This window comes from Condylura cristata, unplaced genomic scaffold, assembly GCF_000260355.1.
Source record: "Condylura cristata isolate star-nosed mole 26May11 unplaced genomic scaffold, ConCri1.0 scaffold00027, whole genome shotgun sequence".
NCBI classification, from domain to species: domain Eukaryota; kingdom Metazoa; phylum Chordata; class Mammalia; order Eulipotyphla; family Talpidae; genus Condylura; species Condylura cristata.
The window spans coordinates 24,933,728-24,946,879 of record NW_004567128.1 but is presented as its reverse complement, the minus strand read 5'-3'; positions in this window follow the sequence as shown (position 1 = coordinate 24,946,879).

Genomic DNA, 13,152 nt, shown 5'->3' with positions numbered 1-13,152 from the left:
ATGAAGTACACTGCTGAGGGGAGCAGCGGGCAGGTCAGGAGAGGTCTGCCACACCATGTGGTCACCACCGGGGCAGGTGGGAATCGAACTCATGCAGAGGTGGTTTTAGCTTCTTGGTGCTGTGCTTTAACCGGCTGCGCCACCAGGGAGGGCCAGAAATCATGTCCTTTTTAATCTCTTCAATTTTCTCAGAAGAGAGTAAGTATCTATCTATAAGTGAAGTCTGAAGAATCAAAGGGAGAATGAATAGTTCACCAACAATGGTTTCTGGTTTACTGACCATTTAATGTTCTAGGGCCAGTGACACTCTTGAACATTCTGAGGATATTCATGGTGCGAGCTTGGTGCTTTGTCCATATTAAGCATCTCAGAGCTAACCCAGACTTGGCAGCTCAGTTTCCAGGGCAACCTTAACACAGTGTTATCTCGATTCACCAGAGATGTCCGTGGACCCCACTGTTATTACAGTCAACCTGTGAATTACTTTTCCTTTAGAGATGATGATTTTGTATACTCTTTGGCACAGCTTTCACACATTTTTTTTTTTTTTTTAGAAAGTCAGCAGGGTTAAATTTGTATTTATGGCTTTGGAACAGAACGAAACTAATGCTATTAAGTCTTGACCTTGATCTTAACTTTCATGGTGATAGAGCCAACCAGTCCACTAAATTAGGGGTTCTCCCCCTTCTGAATGCAAATGAGGAAATGGTCATTTGGGCCATTACATGAAGATAAATTTTGTTTAAACATTTTAAATTGAACACCTAAACTTAAATGGTTATACTTCTTAATTGACAATGAAAATATTAACTGTTGTTCACATTTATAGCTATGCTTTCATGTCACTAATCAAAAAGTGGGAATAAAACTTCCAGCTTTAAAATAGCTCTTCCTGACTTTGGAAACTCAATTAACTTTGAGAACTATATGCCCTGAACTCCAGTCTTTATTTCTTTACTACTGATTTGGGAATGGAAGGGTCAGCTATATGACTCATATTTTCCAAATTCCCTGGAAGTCATAGAAAATATTCCCTTCAAGTCCCATTACATGGTCTATTGTCAAAGATTCCCCATGGAAATAAGCAGAATATGCTTGGAACACTAGAGAATCATATAACCGTGGCACTGAGAGGGCCATTAAAAAGCATCCTTTTTCCTCTCTCTCTAAATAGATGAACAAACGGAGACCTGCAGAAACCCAGGAATTTGCACCAAGTCACACAGTCTTCCTGTTCCCCCCAGTCTTGGGTCCTTCCCCTTGCCCCATCAGTGAGAGAAGCCTCACTGTTCTCAGGATCTGGAATACTGACTATGGTGGATGGGCTGGCAGAGTGTGGTGAGACAGGGCAAAGTTTAATGGGCATATCAAGGCTGAGAAAGAGAAAAAGTTATATTTTCCCTAAAGATCTAAAAATAGCCCTGGGAACAGAGAATTTAAGCATTATTGGATAATAAGATACTATGGAATTTGTACAATATCTTTTACGCCAAAACATATTTAGTTTTATGTTAATGTCCACCCCTAAGGATTGAAAGAGACCCAAATGAATATTTTGATCAGTTAACAATCCTGGAATGCCTAAGAAATGCTTTCCCGTCTTCCCCATTTGCCATGCATGGAGAAAGGAAAATGAAAATATGTTATAGTCCTAGTATATGTTATATGTCCTAGTAACTTACATCTTAAAAATTTGTGTGATCACCATTATGGACTAGGGGAAGTATTTGTAAACTGATCTTACCTTCATCATTTATAAACATGTAATAATGTGTTAACTCTGCAATGGAAAATAGAAAAGTTTATGGACCGCACTGATTTTCTTGAGATCTCAGTTTCCCTAAATAATCTCTTCAGTCTTATCCATGTGAGCTCTCGGACTTTTCCCAGAAACGTAGAGTGAGGACTAAATCAACCCTTCCTGGTTCTGAGGAAATAATGACTAATTTTCTCCTATACGCACGCATTTGTTAATCCTTGTACATGATTTTGTATTAGCTACAATAGGCCACTTATACACTGTGGTGAGAACTGTTTGAATAGAACGATTGATTCCTGGTGAGCTTGAAGTAATGAAAGCACAAGTTTGCCTTTGGTCACTGTTTCAGGCCCTCTTGAAACAAACACGCTTATGTAAGAGAAATACCCAGGATGAATAGTAAGTGCATGATGGATAAGAGGTTGAAAAACATCCATCAAAAGGGGAAGCCAGGCCCTCCCTGCTGGCACAACAGGTTAAAGCTCAGGACTGCGGCAACTACAGCACAAGTTCGATCCCCGGCCGGATGGTGACCCACATGGCACAGCAGACCACTCCTGTCTCACCCGCTGCTCCCTTCAGCAGTGTATTTCAGTACATCTGCCTGTTCTGCTTCCCACTCTGTATCTGCCTGGTGAATCCTCTCTCACAGACACACACGGCTTTACCTCTGGCCTGTACCCCAGTTCTTGTATGCATAAATAAATCTTTTTTTTTTTTTAAAAAGAAGGGAGTCATTACCTTCTGATGCTGCCACTTCGTGACCCCAGACCCAGCTGCTTCCTAGTCATCAGACATACCCACTCCCTTTAGGAAGTAGAGCAGTGGAGAAATATGGATCTAGGAAGAGAGGCTCTGCCATTCACTGTATCATTACACCCCAGGAATGTTTTGCTGAGTAATGTCTGTTACAAAAACAAGCCCAGCAACTACTTGCTAAAGGGCAGTATTTCATAGAAAACAACATCACGTGCCAACAGCTCAGACGTAGAGCTGTTTCCCAGAAGTGCTCACTACAGTCGACCACTGCACAGCACAGAGGCACCGGCATTCAGACAAGTTGAAAATCTACATACAACGTTTGACTCCCGTAAAACTAAACTGCTAATAACCTGAAATTGATAAATAGTCAACACATACCTTGTAAGTTCCATGTGTCATATACATATCCTTGCAGTAAATTAAACTAGGTCATAGAAAACCTTATTTTTTTTTTAAGATTTATTTATTTCTGCATACAGAACTGGGGTACAGGCCAGAGGTGCAGGGGCAGTGAGAGGATTCACCAGAGACAGAGCGGGGAGCAGAACAGGCAGAATGATGAAGTACACTGCTGAGGGGAGCAGCAAACGAGACAGGAAAGGTCTGCCACGCCATGTGGGTCGCTTCCGGGGCCTGGGATCAAACTCGCACTGAAGCGGCTGCAGCTAGCTTGCAGTGCTAGGTCCTAACCCATTGCACCACCAGGGAGGGCTCTATTATAGAAAACATTATTAAGAAAATCACAAGGAAGAGAAAATGCATTGCAGCACTGTACTCTATTGATCAATACTGTAAATGGACATCTGTTGTAAGAACATCTGCAGATAATTAGACCTGTGCCATTCATTCATGTCGTCATGTCGTTCAAGGGTGAGTTGGCTTAGTGTCGTCTGCCATGGAGCTATGACTGTAAAAGCCTTTTCTTTCACTAGGCTGTAAGTGTAGTTCCAAAATAAGTGTAGTTCTCATTGATCAAAGTCATTCTGTGCCCTCAAATATTAATGCCATCTTCTCATGTGGTAGACAGAATATTTCAAATGTGGTGACCAGCATGAACATGGGCATGCACCAAGACAGGATGTGGTGCCTGAGCTAGCAAGCCCTCCCGGGACTGCTGAGCTGTGCATTCACCTGGCCCAAGGGCATGTTTTTCTAAAGGTGGCTCATATCCAGCGACTGATGGGGGTGGGTGGAGATTGGAGGCTGCTCTCTCAGCTGAGGCAAGACAATTCTATTGTAGCAGGAGATCCTCCCTCCAGAGCTGGCCTCTGTGTGGGCTGAGGCTTGCCGGCCCTACATTTTTCTGCCCAAGTTTGCTTCCCTGCTTGCCTTGCAGGGTGCTGATCTCTAATAAATCCCCTACACCATAAGATGCATCTCAGTGTCTGACTCTTGGGAACCAACGGACAGTGACTTGATTGGTCTATAAAAGAAAACAAGTGTATCTAATCTGTCTAGTTCGTTATGTAACCATAATATTTAGGGTTCAGAGCTATGTTTCTGCTTTCTTCAATTGTGTGGTTTAAAAAGAGGTGCTAGTACAATCTGAGTTTCAGCTAGAATGCTGAATGAAGGACACACAGAGGTGGGAAAAGCCTTGCTTTTCATATGTACAGAGGCTAGACAGGGAGAGCGATAACGGGAATAAGTGCACTGATGACTTTTAGAGATAATCCACAAAGCAGATGATGTTCTGTGCTTGGTTTAAAGTGACCATTTTAAAGTAAAGAGATAGGATTTTTGATAATAACATTAACATTTGTACAGCACTTTCAGAGACACTGTATCATTTGGTGTTCAAAAGAGCCTTATGAGGTATACTGATTATTATTATAAATCTTGTGGACAAAAATGGAAGGTTGCCTTTTAACTTCAAAGTTTATGCTTCCTTGCTATTCCAAAACTCTTTCTTTTATTCTAAGTCTTGTGAACAGAAAGAAAAGACAACCAAACCACTTCATATTGGTGTCAGTCAGTTCTCATTAGCAAACTAGTGAACCCAGAATGTGAGGAACTTGTTGATATAAAGCATACAGGGCTTTGACCTTATAGGAATTTATAGAATACACTATTCAATATAAATTTCTGGAGAAAATTAATACATCCTAAATAATATAGGAAGCTAAAGTCGTGCTTTATAGTTTACAGCCATATGCAGCTGTAATCTTTTGAATACCTTCCATATCCCAGAGTTGTACAGACAATGTCAACATGAATAGTATACTTAAGAGTTGTTGACAGAACAAATCCTAGAAATCTGACTGTAGAATTGAAGGGACCAGAAGAGGAGGAAGGATGTGGAAGTTGGGGCCATGGGAGAGGTCCAATGGACTATGATAAAGGATTATGGTTATTTCTGGTGGTAGGTATGGTGTGGTAGCATACATCTGAAGAGGTGTGAACCTACTCCTTTAAACCAAATACAGAGCTTCCACCAATCCCACCTCAAACAAATGCTACTGAAATAAATAAATAAATACATAAATGTTGCTAGGAACCAGCCATGGCTCCCTAGAAGCAATATGATATATGTGACTTATTACCACATCATTGTGGTCATCAGCATCATCACCACCACCATCATCATCACCATAATTAGCCTTGATTGACAGTATGTAATTAAACAGACATTGTGCTTAGTACTTCCTCTGTTCCATCTTATTTAAACTTCTTGAGAGCACTTGAGGTTAATATTACTATCACTTTACACATAGTATAAATAAGTACTTAGAGTAATCACTCTTTTTTTCAGAGTTCTTTATTATCAAGTGGTCACAAAAACAAATACTGCCATCACCTCTCTCTCTCTCTCTCTCTCTCTCTCTCTCTCTGTGTGTGTGTGTGTGTGTGTCTATATAATAAACAGATATATCTGTACATGTATATGTGCTATAAAGAGTTACTGCTCTTCTTATAACCCTAATCATGGTTTTAAATTTTTGGTCTGTTCCAGCAGTGTTTTGCTGTTGTTGTTATAATCCTAACATACACAATTATCTTTACTGAGACAGTCTTCTCTTTTTCTTATTAGATTCTACAACTCTGATTCACAAATTTTGAAGTAGCTATTGTTCAGAGAAACCATGAGAAACTGTAGTACCTAGTCACACAGGGAGCATAGACCGTATCTAAATCATGTTTATCAACCATCTCATTTCATGGAGGTATTTGACCCTCTGTCTCCAGGCTCCTCAAGCAGCACTCACATCATTGACTAGTGCTATGTTCTCCATTCTTCCCGCATGATAGTTGTCCAGGAACAACACAAAATTCTTCACTGTTGAAGTCAGGATTCTATGACTTTCCCTTACTGTCTACTCTTACCTACTGAGTCATGGTGCTCAGGACACACATCATCGTATGGTAAGAGCATGATCTCTGCCCTATCACACATCCCTGCTCTACCGTTGATTACTCTTGTGCCTTTCAGACAATTTATGTGGTCTCTCTGTTCCTTGCATTCTGCATCTGTATGACAGGGAAAAGATGAGAACCATTTCTGGTACAAAGTAGCACACATGATTCTGTGGTACCATTTGCATTATGCACTCAGTTCAAGCAAGGTGTCACCACTCACATATAGACTTGGTTAAGCTGAACATTATCCTTATCCATATTTTTTCCAGCAAAACGTAGGCATCCTGAATATTTATTTTTATGTCATTCTAAAATAAAACATTTTAATTGTTTAATGTTTAGTAATAAAAGTATAGAAGTAAATCAGAGGTGAATGTTATTTTTAGCTTGGCATTTGACTTTAAAATTATTCCTAGTAGTGGCAGAAGACACTAGTACATCATTTTGTTTGCCCAATGATATCTAAGCCTGAATCAAGCTTAGATGGCAAATTTTTCAATACATTTCCTGAAAAATTAATATACTCTGAAATAAATGTACAGCTTTCTCTACCTCCTATCATCTTATTATTCTGAGAAATAGTGCCTCCTTCCCTACCACCACTCCCTTTAACAATTCTTCCTACAGATATAGGTTAGCAAGCACATTCTGAAGTATGTTCTGAGTAGTGGTCTGCTGAGAATCTCATGAAGGCATATTTTGCATTACATTTAAATTTCAAGACAGTGGAGAATCAGGTACTATATATATAGTTTTTACCTTGAGGAAGGGACAGTTTTCCCTTTAGATGTATTAATAATACATAATTATACATCATATATAATGTGTAAGCCATGATTAGGGTTATCTCTTATAATATATAATCCAAGTTAATACAACTAAATCACTTAGTCCTTACATTAACATCTACTTTTCCAGAATTCTACAGCTATTGATTAGAACAATTCATACATTTTTACAAAATGGCACAATTATAATTAGTATAGTTTAATGGAACTGCATCCTTTATTTCTTACTTAAAATCTTATTTTCCAAGAAAGCATCAAAAACATTTGTAGAAAGTGTTGGATTTAAACAAAGGGTAGAATATCAGATTAAATCAGGAAAATTACAATGCTACATTACTAAATAAGTGCTACCTAACAGAAATATAACAAGTCATGTATATCACCTTAAATTTCCTAGTAGTCACATTAAAAATAAAAGAAACAGGTAAATTAATTTTAGCAACATATTTTACTTAACCAAATGTATCTTGAGTATTATCAACCTTTGAATATGTCAACAACATAAAAAATATTAATGAGACATTTTATATTCTTTTTGTCATACCCAGCTTTTGAAATCTGGTGTTTATTTTACATTCACAGTGCATAACATTTCATGGATGAACTGAAGTCCCTGAAGAAAGAAGGGCAGATATGGCAGATAGAAATAAAATAAAATAAAATAAGAACAAAGAGGATAAGACTATAAATTATGGATGAACATGCTTAGAAACTGGCAAACAATAATAGTTGGGAATTTCAGAGTCTCTGTTGGGCATATGGCTTTTTCCAACGATACCCGAGGAGTTAAAAAACCTGAATGCACTCTTTGGTCCACCACTAATAGGCTGTGGCTGTGTGATCACTTATGCTTTTGACTTCTGCATTTATTAGACCAAATTACAAAGACCTTTTCCCATATCACAGATGTTCTTCCTACACACATACACACACACACATGCAAACACACCCGCTCTAACACTTAATCTTTTCTGAAGGTAAAGAAACTTCCTCCTTATGGGATTATGGTTACCATTTAGATCAATGCAGTTGCTAGAAAGTGAACTGCTTTGTTTATTAATCTATAATAACAGGTATTTTTACACAATTTCATGCTGAAATTGACATCAAAATTTTTTGTATGGGTTTAAATTTTTAATTTTCTGAAAAAGTATTCAATATGTAGCTAAAATGACAGAACGTAGGAAATTAATAAAGCATAAGAAAGTGCTGATATTGAAAATATCAACTAATTACAAAATGGTTTTTAAGTGGAAGCGATTTTTGAAGAGCTATTATACAGTTTTTTTTGAGGGAGGAAAATTGCCACATCCTCATCACAATGGTTACATGGGGAAGCAATTTTGTAAAATATGACTGCATCCTTGACTAAAGGAGTTATTTTGAAAGAAACCTTAACTTTTTACTTATTAAGTTTCTCCAGTTTTTATTTGCTTTTCAAGAGTTACACATGAGCGATGTTTTATATGTGATTAAAATGAAACTAAGTTCACTATAATATTGTTTTATTCAATGTTGGAACATAGTAAACCGCTGATAATGAATCCTTCACTTTGAGATTTTTTTAAAAGAATTAAGTATTGTGTATTTCATGAAAAATGTATTATATCATGCTTTGTTTTTCCTCCTAGTTCATTCTTCCATTCTAACAAAGACCACAAGTAACAGATGGAGGAAAGGGATTTGGGGTTAATCGGTGATAGGTGGGTGGGTGGTGGGGAGCCTTCCCTTTGTTTTTGTGCAGTGAGGCCCTGGATATATGCCAGTGCTATCTGAGCAAAAGAGCAACATAGGCTTTTAGGCAGAGTTCATTCATAATTAAGTTGCTTAGTTGCAGGGCCATCAAAGGAAAACTTCAAATGCCCTGACAGCAAAGCCGCTGTGCTAAAAGCAGAAGCAGGATTGTGCAGCGGAAAGGCAGATTCTCAAAGTACTGAGCATAGAGGACGCTTTGAAAAACAAAAGCAAGAGCCTGGACCTTGTGTCAGAGGAACCTAGCATGCATTTGTTAGGCTTGGGATAGGAATCTATTAAAAAAAAAAAGAACCCATTGCTGGACCACCACGGAAGTGCAAAAACCTTAAGCCTTTCCTTGTGCACAGTGTTGCCTCAAAATAGAGAGTGATTTAAACTAATAAGTCAGTGATATCACTGATGAAGTATTTACTCTGCCTCAAGTGCTGTGGTAGACAGCATGAGTATAATAGCTAATTTAATCCTCTCAATCATTTTGATACTAGCTGTCTTTTACAGACAGGGAAACCAAAGCCTAGAGGGATTGAATGATTTGCCAATGTCCAAAATCAAAAAGGTGAAGAGGCAAAACCCCAAATCTCTTTGTCTAATAAGCTTAAAATTTGTTTTGTTGTTCTATCCACTCTCCCACCTCACACCCACCTGGCTTTGGCCCTCAGACAAGGCATTCCCACTGGGTGACTACACCAGAAAGCCTGGATCAGAAGCAAATGTCAGTCTGCTCTCAAATGCTCCTATCACTCAAGCCTTTAAAAGATCAGCTACTATTTCTAAAAAGGTCCTTGGGAACTTCGAGGGAATTGGGGGACTTCAGCTAACCACTTGGGCCCTGTAAACTTCCCAAGGAGACTTAAGTCAGATTTTCCTTGGCCTTGAATCCAAAGGTTTTGGATGAAACTCAGTAGGGCTTACAAACTCCATAGCGGAAACCTATCTGGATGGTTTTAGTTTGTTCACTTCAGTGTGTGAAAGAGGTAAGGGACCAGTTGATCCACAAAGCCTTCCCAGGGCCTAGGGCCACACTAGTGGTGGAGAAGAAAAGGTTTCTGGAGATCATCTAGTAGAACTGCCTTTTTTAAGCATCAGTGGGTCAGAGAGATTAAGGTCACAAGTAAAGAACTGGATGGAAGTCTGTTGGATCACTGCCTCTTCTTTCCCCCTCATCTCCGGCTCCCCACCATGCTCATGGCCAAGTTCAGACTAAGCCCACTGACAGAGTGAATTTCCTGAGTAGGGAATGACAAATAGCTACACAAACAAATAAATCAACACCATTTCTGATAAACATCGCCTATTCTTTCAAACAGGCAAACACTGCAGATGATAGATACCTCTCTGGGAATATATTGGTCAGGATTACAGCCTACAACAGTGGCTTACTATCTCATTCCAGACAAGCAAAAATGTGCACCATGTCAGCCCCCACCCCAAGAATTACATCATTATAGCAAAATACATTTGGAATGACTTTCATGCTAGCGAGACATTTGGTATGTAGCCTTTAGATGGTGCTAATGTTCTACTGTAATTGTAACACAAAGCCTGTAAGAGCTTTGCTCAGAATCAAGAAGGTGGAGGATGTCTCAAGAAGCTACTTTTATTTCAGACCATCTGTATCAGGTCCTGGGAACACACTCACAAAAATGTTCAGAGGTATCTTGATAAAAATACTTTTCTGAGACTTTGGTGAGCACAAGGTGTTGGCTATGTTAAATGTACCAGAGTATTCTAGGGAAGTCTCCTATGGTCCACACCATCAGTCAAAACTTCAAATATGCATGCACATCTCAACATACCAATTCATATTGTGTCTTTGTGCATTGGCTAAAGCTTGTAGCAATCTTAGTTCATCATGTCTAATTGTGTCCCTAGATTGTGTGATGAAGTCATTCATTATATCAGTGGTTAGGGATTAGTTCCTTTAGGAAAGCCTCATTCATTCACTCAAGAAATAACTGGTGAAACCTAGCATCATTCATTTTTTGCCGGCTCTGAAAAGAGGGGAGGGGAAAAACACATCACACCATAGCAACCTTTCTATAGCAAGCTTTTATGTCTTCTCCTTTCCACACACTGTGAGTGCCTGCGATTCCATTTGTCTCATGATCCTGCCAAAAAAGACAATGCTTCATTATCCAGTTTTTCTCTCCTAATGCACTGGGTGACAGGATGTGTCACAGTTGCATTGAGGAGGCCTGGACGTTGTTGAGGTTTTCTGTGAAAGGAAGGAAATAATGCCTTGCCCATTCACATGGACTACTTTGTACATGTGGGAGCTGACAGAGGTTCCCAAAGTAGGACTGCCCAATAGTGTGTGTGTGTGTGTGTGTGTGTGTGTACACATTTCCATTGTGCACTATTTACAATACCAAAGATATGGAGACAACTTTAGTGCTCCTGGAACAGTGAGTGAATCAAGGATATATATGCTAACAAATACCCTCAAAGGCTTTTCAATGTACCTGAAATCCAATATAAAATCCTTAGTGTGTGTGTATATATAGTTGTGTGTGTATATATATACATATATAAGGATTTTAGATTTGACATATGATATATACACATACATTCCACCTCCACCTCATGTGTGTGTATGTCTGTGTGTGTGTGTGTGTGTGGACTTGTGATTTGTATATCTACTGTGAGTAAGGGGGGGGTGGACTGGAGGGACAGGGGAGTGGTGAGGGATGAAGGTCAGGAAGGAGGTGAAGTTTCTATTCAGGTCATCTGGTGAGAAAAAATTTGGAGGCTCTTGGTATAAATATCCTAATGTTTGAAATCTATTATAGTGGATTTTAGTCAGTTTGTCCAGAAAGATCATGTAAGGAGAATTATATCCAAAAGGATGAAAATTTGGAGAAGATATATTTCAAATCAATTTCAGCAAGAAACTTTTTTTTTTGATTTTTAAAATAAATAAATACTAATTTAAATGTTGCAAGAAAAATACAAAGAATGACCATAAACTATTCAGCTAGATTGCTTAATCACTAATTTTTGGCCACATTTTCTTCCTTTCTCTTATTTACATATTTATATTTTCTTGAACCATTTTAGAGAAAATAACATTATAATATCCCTGTATTCCAAAATTTTTTGTCATGCATTTTTTAAGAATAAGACATCCTCTTACATACACAAAGTAAAATCCTCTTACATACACAAAGTAAAGTTATTCACGGCATACTCAAATTTTAGCAATTATCCTAAGATATTCTTTATAATGATATTTTCTTATCTGATCCAGAATCCACTAGGATACATTAGTGGTGATGTTAATAAGTATAAATTTTTAACCAAGAAGATGTAGTACATAGACACAATGGAATACTATGCAGTGATCAAAGGGTAAAATCATGCCATTTGCAGTAACATGGATGGAGCTAGAAGGGGTAGTGCTCAGTGAAATAAGACAGAAGGAAGAAGAAAAATATTGGATTGTTTCGCTTACAGGGGGAATATGGGGAACTAAATGAGGGACCAAGGGGAAAATAATAATAACATACACACAACAAAACCAAACAGCGATAAAAAGACAACTATGAGGCCCCTCCCTGGTGACTCGGTGGGTTAAAGCACAGCACTAAGAAGCTAAAGCCACTTCAACACGAGTTTGATCCCCACCCCGAGGTGAACTACATGGTGCAGCAGACCTCTCCTGATCCATCTGCTGCTCCCCTCAGCAGTGTACTTCATCAGTCAGCCTGTTCTGCTTCCCACTCTGTCTCTGGTGAATCCTTTCACTGCCCCTGTACCTCTGGCTTGTACTCCATTACTGTATGCATAAATAAATAAATCTTTTTTTTTTTTTAAAAAAAGACAACTACAAATCAGAGACATTCCGCAGGGGAGGGGGAGTGAACAGGACCAGGACAAGGGCAGGAAGAACACAAGGGACTATGTTGATGGTGCATGGGTGAAAATTCTATTGGGTTTATACCTGAGAAAAGAAAGAAATGTGTAAATAAGCAAATATATAAAAATAAAGCAATCAAATAAGCAAGAAAAGAAAGCTGAAATGCCAATTAGATTAAAGGATATTCAATTTCCTTTGAACAATTGAATCTATTTCAGCATAATCCAGGGCCCAGAGTGATGATCATAGCAAAGCAGACTATATACTCATTCTCCACGATTATTTCTTCTGAAAGAATCATAGGTCTTTACTGAAAAGGACTTCATGGACCATTTAATCCAGGGTTTCCACCATTTTTGTTTTAAACCATAGCAAACTTTCTTCATGTGGAATTCTCCACAGAGCCCATGAGTATAGTATAGAGAGTAGCTATTCTGTGTGGGGGTGGGCATAGAAGCCTGAAATGAACTCATGTGTTTTCTCACCTCCCCTGTCCACTTCCTATCTTTTCCACTATGTGTTCACTCAGAATTCCCTCAAGTTTTTAAACACCATAAAGTGTGGTGAATTCATTGAACCCTTTGATTTTACATGTTGAGAAACTGATACCTACAGAAGAAAAATATATGTTCAAAATCCCGAGCTAGTGATGTCAAAATAAGTCATAGCTCACAGAACACAAGTCTTCTACTGTTTTGGCCATTTTGCTTCTCCTACATTATGGTGACGCTTATTAAACTTAAGTCTAGTTCAGTTGATAGAACAGTTAAATACCCATTTCCAATAAAGCTGCTGCTGCTACTACTTTTACAAAAGGAAAATTAATAGAGGCATCAATAATCAGAATGTTAATGCAATTCATATACGTAAATGGA